Below are 7,500 nucleotides of genomic sequence, written 5' to 3' on the forward strand. Positions count from 1 at the left end.
GACCATGGGCACAAGGCCATGGCATATGGTGAGGAAAGGACCACGGTTGCCAAGGTTAGGCACCGGAATGCTTGGCCTTGGCTTGCCAAAGCAGGGCATTGCTGGGTTGGGCTCCCTTGGCCTTTTGGGCGCCTCTGACGATGTCTTGCGAAGACCATGGGCACAAGGCCATGGCATATGGTGAGGAAAGGACCACGGTTGCCAAGGTTAGGCACCGGAATGCTTGGCCTTGGCTTGCCAAAGCAGGGCATTGCTGGGTTGGGCTCCCTTGGCCTTCCGGGCGCCTTGGACGCTGTCTTGGGAAGACCATGGGCACAAGGCCATGGCATATGGTGAGGAATGGACCACGGTTGCCATGCTTGGGGGGCAGATCCAGCATCAAGTGGACGGGTCTAGGCATTCTTGGGCTCAGATCCTGCATCGTCTCGTCGCGTCTGGGCGCAGATCCCGCATCGTCTCGTCGCGTCTTCAGAAGTCGTCGCTAACAGCACCTTTGGTTGCCACTGGTGGTTAGGCTGGTTGGTTGCGCAAACCCTATAGGAGGGTGGCATGCTGGTGGGCGTTTTTGCCCGGATAGGCACTAGAATGTGCAGATTTTGGGCGTTTTTGCCTGGATAGGCTAAGGAATGGGCATGCTTTGGGCGTTTTTGCCCGGATAGGCACCGGAATGCTTGGCCTTGGCTTGTCCTAGCAGGGCATTGCTGGGTTGGGCTCCCTTGGCCTTTTGGGCGCCTTGGACGATGTCTTGCGAAGACCATGGGCACAAGGCCATGGCATATGGTGAGGAAAGGACCACGGTTGCCAAGGTTAGGCACCGGAATGCTTGGCCTTGGCTTGCCCTAGCAGGGCATTGCTGGGTTGGGCTCCCTTGGCCTTTTGGGCGCCTTGGACGATGTCTTGCGAAGACCATGGGCACAAGGCCATGGCATATGGTGAGGAAAGGACCACGGTTGCCAAGGTTAGGCACCGGAATGCTTGGCCTTGGCTTGCCAAAGCAGGGCATTGCTGGGTTGGGCTCCCTTGGCCTTTTGGGCGCCTCTGACGATGTCTTGCGAAGACCATGGGCACAAGGCCATGGCATATGGTGAGGAAAGGACCACGGTTGCCAAGGTTAGGCACCGGAATGCTTGGCCTTGGCTTGCCAAAGCAGGGCATTGCTGGGTTGGGCTCCCTTGGCCTTTTGGGCGCCTCTGACGATGTCTTGCGAAGACCATGGGCACAAGGCCATGGCATATGGTGAGGAAAGGACCACGGTTGCCAAGGTTAGGCACCGGAATGCTTGGCCTTGGCTTGCCAAAGCAGGGCATTGCTGGGTTGGGCTCCCTTGGCCTTCCGGGCGCCTTGGACGCTGTCTTGGGAAGACCATGGGCACAAGGCCATGGCATATGGTGAGGAATGGACCACGGTTGCCAAGGCTAGGCATATAGAGAGGAATCGCATTTTTGCCCGGATAGGCACCGGAATGCTTGGCCTTGGCTTGCCATAGCAGGGCATCGCTGGGTTGGGCTCCCTTGGCCTTCCGGGCGCCTTGGACGCTGTCTTGGGAAGACCATGGGCACAAGGCCATGGCATATAGTGAGGAATGGACCACGGTTGCCAAGGCTAGGTATATAGAGAGGAATGGACCACGGTTGCCAAGGTTGCGCAAGTTTTGGGCATTTTTTGCCCGGATATGCCCAAGTATGCCCCGATAGGCCCGTTACGCCCCGGTATGAACGCGTATGCCCGGATAGACTCGGTATGCCTTGGGATACATGCGTATGCCCCGATAGGCTTGGTACGCCCCGATATGCGCACGTGTGCCCCAGTAGGGCTCGGTATGCCCCGGTATGCCCCGATATGCACACGTGTGCCCCAATAGGGGTCGGTATGCCCCGGTAGGTACGCGTGTGCCCCGTAGTGCACGTTTCGCAGATCTCCCCGCATGTCCCGCCCCTATATGTAATACTTACTTACTTACTTACTTTCTTTCTTGCTTGCTTGCTTGCTTGCAATGGTTGGGAGTGCCCGGCATGCCCCGCTGCAGAGACCAAGGGCGCAATGACTTGGCACCGCGGATGCCGGGACTCCGGCACTTCCCGTGGCACTGATGGTTGGTTCCAAAGACAAAAGGCCGTGCAAGGCCACCGCACCGCGGATGATTTTGCTCGTGCTGGCGCCGTTGTGTGGCCAAAGAACATGCGCGAATGCTCGTGTCGGAAGGGTTGGTGTCCTGGCCCCGTCGGGTGTCACGAATGCTCGGTTGCGAAGACCATGGGACCAAAGCCATGGCACGTCGGATGATGGCTCCAGCTGGCGCCCCGGCACTTTCTGTGGCATTGATGCTCTGTTTCAAAGACAAACGTGCGCAGGGCCAGGGGACCGCGGATGACTGCTCGTGCTGGCCCCGTTGGGCGGCATTGATGGTCGGTTGCAAAGAAAATGCGCGATTGCTCGTGTCGGGGCCTGGCAAGCCAAGGCCAAGCGAGCCATGGCAACGCGGATGATGGCTCCAGCTGGCGCCCCGGCACTTTCTGTGGCATTGATGCTCGGTTTCAAAGACAAACGTGCGCAGGGCCAGGGGACCGCGGATGACTGCTCGTGCTGGCCCCGTTGGGCGGCATTGATGGTGTGTTGCAGAGAGCATGTGCGATTGCAAGTGTCGGCCGGGTTTGGGTTCCCTTGGGCTTTCGGGCGCCTTGGACGCTGTCTTGCGAAGACCATGGGCACAAGGCCCCGTCCTGGCCCCTTGTTCGATTCGCTCTCGTCTTGCGCTTGCTTCCAAGGTCCTCCATGACCTTCCCCATGGCCTTGCTAGATCCCCCCCATGACGCATGACCTCTGTCCGTTGATTGGTTTTGAGTGCACACCATGCCCGGCTTGGCACCGTGTTGTCGCGTGAGTGGCATTTGGATCGTGCATGGTGGTGGGCTACCTGCCAATGCGCACAAGCCTTGCACACTAGCCTTGCGCACGAGCCTTGCACAAAAGCCTTGGACACAAGCCTTGCGCACAAGCCATGCATACAAGCCTGGCTCACAAGCCTTGGGCACTGGCCCATCGCACTAGCCTTGCACACAAGCCTTGCGAACTAGCCTTGGGCACGAGCCTTGCGCACTAGCCTTGGGCACTAGCCTTGCACACAACCCTTGGGCACTAGCCTTGCGCACCAGCCTTGCCCACAAGCCTTGCACAGCAGCCTTGCACACTAGCCTTGCACCCAGGCCTTGCTCACTAGCCTTGGGCACTAGCCTTGCGCACTAGCCTTGGGCACTAGCCTTGCACACAGACCTTGGGCACGCAGGCCTTGCACGCTAGGCATGCTTGGGCAAGCAGCTCCCGCAACAAGTCGGCGGGTGTAGGCATGGTTGGGCGCAGATCCCGCATCGTCTCGTCGCGTCTGGGCGTAAACCCGTCGCGTCTCGTTGCGTCTTCAGAAGTCGTCGCTAACAGCACCTTTGGTTGCCACTGGTGGTTAGGCGGGTTGGTTGCGCAAACCCTATAGGAGGGTGGCATGCTGCGGGGCGCTGGAATGCGCAGGTTTAGGGCGTTTTTGCCCGGATAGGCACTGGAATGTGCTGGTTTTGGGCGTTTTTGCCTGGACAGGCTAAGGAATGGGCATGCTTTGGGCGTTTTTGCCCGGATAGGCACTGGAATGGGCTGGTTTTGGGCATTTTTGCCTGGATAGGCTAAGGAATGGGGCATGCTTTGGGCGTTTTTGCCCGGGCAGGCACTGGAATGCCTGGCCTTGGCTGGGCATTGCTGGGTTGGGCTCCCTTGGCCTTTCAGGCGCCTTGGATGCTGTCTTGTGAAGACCATGGGCACAAGGCCATGGCATATAGTGAGGAATGGACCACGGTTGCCAGGGCTAGGCATATAGTGAGGAATGGACCACGGTTGCCAAGGTTGCGCAAGTTTTGGGCATTTTTTGCCCGGATATGCCCAAGTATGCCCCGATAGGCCCGTTAGGCCCCGGTATGAACGCATATGCCCGGATAGACTCGGTATGCCTTGGGATACATGCGAATGCCCCGATAGGCTTGGTACGCCCCGATATGCGCACGTGTGCCCCAGTAGGGCTCGGTATGCCCCGGTATGTACGCGTGTGCCCTGATAGGCCCGGTATGCCCCGATATGCACACGTGTGCCCCAATAGGGGTCGGTATGGCCCGGTAGGTACGCGTGTGCCCCGTAGTGCACGTTTCGCAGAACTCCCCGCATGTCCCGCCCCTATATGTAATACTTACTTACTTACTTTCTTTCTTGCTTGCTTGCTTGCTTGCAATGGTTGGGAGTGCCCGGCATGCCCCGCTGCAGAGACCAAGGGCGCAATGACTTGGCACCGCGGATGCCGGGACTCCGGCACTTCCCGTGGCACTGATGGTTGGTTCCAAAGACAAAAGGCCGTGCAAGGCCACCGCACCGCTGATGATTTTGCTCGTGCTGGCGCCGTTGTGTGGCCAAAGAACATGCGCGAATGCTCGTGTCGGAAGGGTTGGTGTCCTGGCCCCGTCGGGTGTCACGAATGCTCGGTTGCGAAGACCATGGGACCAAAGCCATGGCACGTCGGATGATGGCTCCAGCTGGCGCCCGGGCACTTTCTGTGGCATTGATGCTCGGTTTCAAAGACAAACGTGCGCAGGGCCAGGGGACCGCGGATGACTGCTCGTGCTGGCCTCGTTGGGCGGCATTGATGGTCGGTTGCAAAGAAAATGCGCGATTGCTCGTGTCGGGGACTGGCAAGCCAAGGCCAAGCGAGCCATGGCAACGCGGATGATGGCTCCAGCTGGCGCCCCGGCACTTTCTGTGGCATTGATGCTCGGTTTCAAAGACAAACGTGCGCAGGGCCAGGGGACCGCGGATGACTGCTCGTGCTGGCCTCGTTGGGCAGCATTGATGGTCGGTTGCAAAGAAAATGCGCGATTGCTCGTGTCGGGGACTGGCAAGCCAAGGCCAAGCGAGCCATGGCAACGCGGATGATGGCTCCAGCTGGCGCCCCGGCACTTTCTGTGGCATTGATGCTCGGTTTCAAAGACAAACGTGCGCAGGGCCAGGGGACCGCGGATGACTGCTCGTGCTGGCCTCGTTGGGCGGCATTGATGGTCGGTTGCAAAGAAAATGCGCGATTGCTCGTGTCGGGGACTGGCAAGCCAAGGCCGCGGATGATGGCTCCAGCTGGCGCCCCGGCACTTTCTGTGGCATTGATGCTCGGTTTCAAAGACAAACGTGCGCAGGGCCAGGGGACCGCGGATGACTGCTCGTGCTGGCCCCGTTGGGCGGCATTGATGGTGTGTTGCAGAGAGCATGTGCGATTGCAAGTGTCGGCCGGGTTTGGGTTCCCTTGGGCTTTCGGGCGCCTTGGACGCAGTCTTGCGAAGACCATGGGACCAAAGCCATGGCACGTCGGATGATGGCTCCAGCTGGCGCCCGGGCACTTTCTGTGGCATTGATGCTCGGTTTCAAAGACAAACGTGCGCAGGGCCAGGGGACCGCGGATGACTGCTCGTGCTGGCCTCGTTGGGCGGCATTGATGGTCGGTTGCAAAGAAAATGCGCGATTGCTCGTGTCGGGGACTGGCAAGCCAAGGCCAAGCGAGCCATGGCAACGCGGATGATGGCTCCAGCTGGCGCCCCGGCACTTTCTGTGGCATTGATGCTCGGTTTCAAAGACAAACGTGCGCAGGGCCAGGGGACCGCGGATGACTGCTCGTGCTGGCCTCGTTGGGCGGCATTGATGGTCGGTTGCAAAGAAAATGCGCGATTGCTCGTGTCGGGGACTGGCAAGCCAAGGCCGCGGATGATGGCTCCAGCTGGCGCCCCGGCACTTTCTGTGGCATTGATGCTCGGTTTCAAAGACAAACGTGCGCAGGGCCAGGGGACCGCGGATGACTGCTCGTGCTGGCCCCGTTGGGCGGCATTGATGGTGTGTTGCAGAGAGCATGTGCGATTGCAAGTGTCGGCCGGGTTTGGGTTCCCTTGGGCTTTCGGGCGCCTTGGACGCAGTCTTGCGAAGACCATGGGCACAAGGCCCCGTCCTGGCCCCTTGTTCGATTCGCTCTCGTCTTGCGCTTGCTTCCAAGGTCCTCCATGACCTTCCCCATGGCCTTGCTAGATCCCCCCCATGACGCATGACCTCTGTCCGTTGATTGGTTTTGAGTGCACACCATGCCCGGCTTGGCACCGTGTTGTCGCTTGAGTGGCATTTGGATCGTGCATGGTGGTGGGCTACCTGCCAATGCGCACAAGCCTTGCACACTAGCCTTGCGCACGAGCCTTGCACAAAAGCCTTGGACACAAGCCTTGCGCACAAGCCATGCACACAAGCCTTGCACACAAGCCATGCATACAAGCCTTGCTCACAAGCCTTGGGCACTGGCCCATCGCACTAGCCTTGCACACAAGCCTTGCGCACTAGCCTTGGGCACGAGCCTTGCGCACTAGCCTTGGGCACTAGCCTTGCACACAACCCTTGGGCACTAGCCTTGCGCACCAGCCTTGCCCACAAGCCTTGCACACCAGCCTTGCACACTAGCCTTGCATACAAGCCTTGCACACTAGCCTTGCACACAGGCCTTGCTCACTAGCCTTGGGCACTAGCCTTGCGCACTAGCCTTGGGCACTAGCCTTGCACACAGACCTTGGGCACTAGCCTTGCGCACTAGCCTTGCCCACGAGCCTTGCACACTAGCCTTGCACGCAGGCCTCGCAAGCTAGGCATGCTTGGGCGAGCAGCTCCCGCAGCAAGTCGGCGGGTGTAGGCATGGCTGGGCGCAGATCCCGCATCGTCTCGTCGCGTCTGGGCGCAAACCCGTCGCGTCTCGTTGCGTCTTCAGAAGTCGTCGCTAACAGCACCTTTGGTTGCCACTGGTGGTTAGGCGGGTTGGTTGCGCAAACCCTATAGGAGGGTGGCATGCTGCGGGGCGCTGGAATGCGCAGGTTTAGGGCGTTTTTGCCCGGATAGGCACTGGAATGTGCTGGTTTTGGGCGTTTTTGCCTGGATAGGCTAAGGAATGGGCATGCTTTGGGCGTTTTTGCCCGGATAGGCACTGGAATGGGCTGGTTTTGGGCGTTTTTGCCTGGATAGGCTAAGGAATGGGGCATGCTTTGGGCGTTTTTCCCCGGGTAGGCACTGGAATGCCTGGCCTTGGCTGGGCATTGCTGGGTTGGGCTCCCTTGGCCTTTCAGGCGCCTTGGATGCTGTCTTGTGAAGACCATGGGCACAAGGCCATGGCATATAGTGGGGAATGGACCATGGTTGCCAAGGTTAGGCAATATAGAGGGCGGTGGGCGAGTAGGCCATGGCGTCACTTGTTTGCCCGTGTTTGCTCCCTGTGTGCGTTGTTTGGTTTTGGGAGCACACCTACCTTGCTAGGCTCGGCGGCTTACCCCTGCCCTTGTGGGTACTGGGTTGCACGTCTGTTTGCAACCCTATGGCTTGGTTGCTGCTGGCTTGGTTGGGTAGTTTGCCTCCGCCAATGCGCACAAGGGTTCCTTTTCTTCGTACCTGTGAGCTTACCTCCCT

This window comes from Tasmannia lanceolata, unplaced genomic scaffold, assembly GCF_043159265.1.
Source record: "Tasmannia lanceolata isolate RefF3 unplaced genomic scaffold, GAP_Taslan_0.1 ptg000020l, whole genome shotgun sequence".
Classification (NCBI taxonomy): Eukaryota; Viridiplantae; Streptophyta; class Magnoliopsida; order Canellales; family Winteraceae; genus Tasmannia; species Tasmannia lanceolata.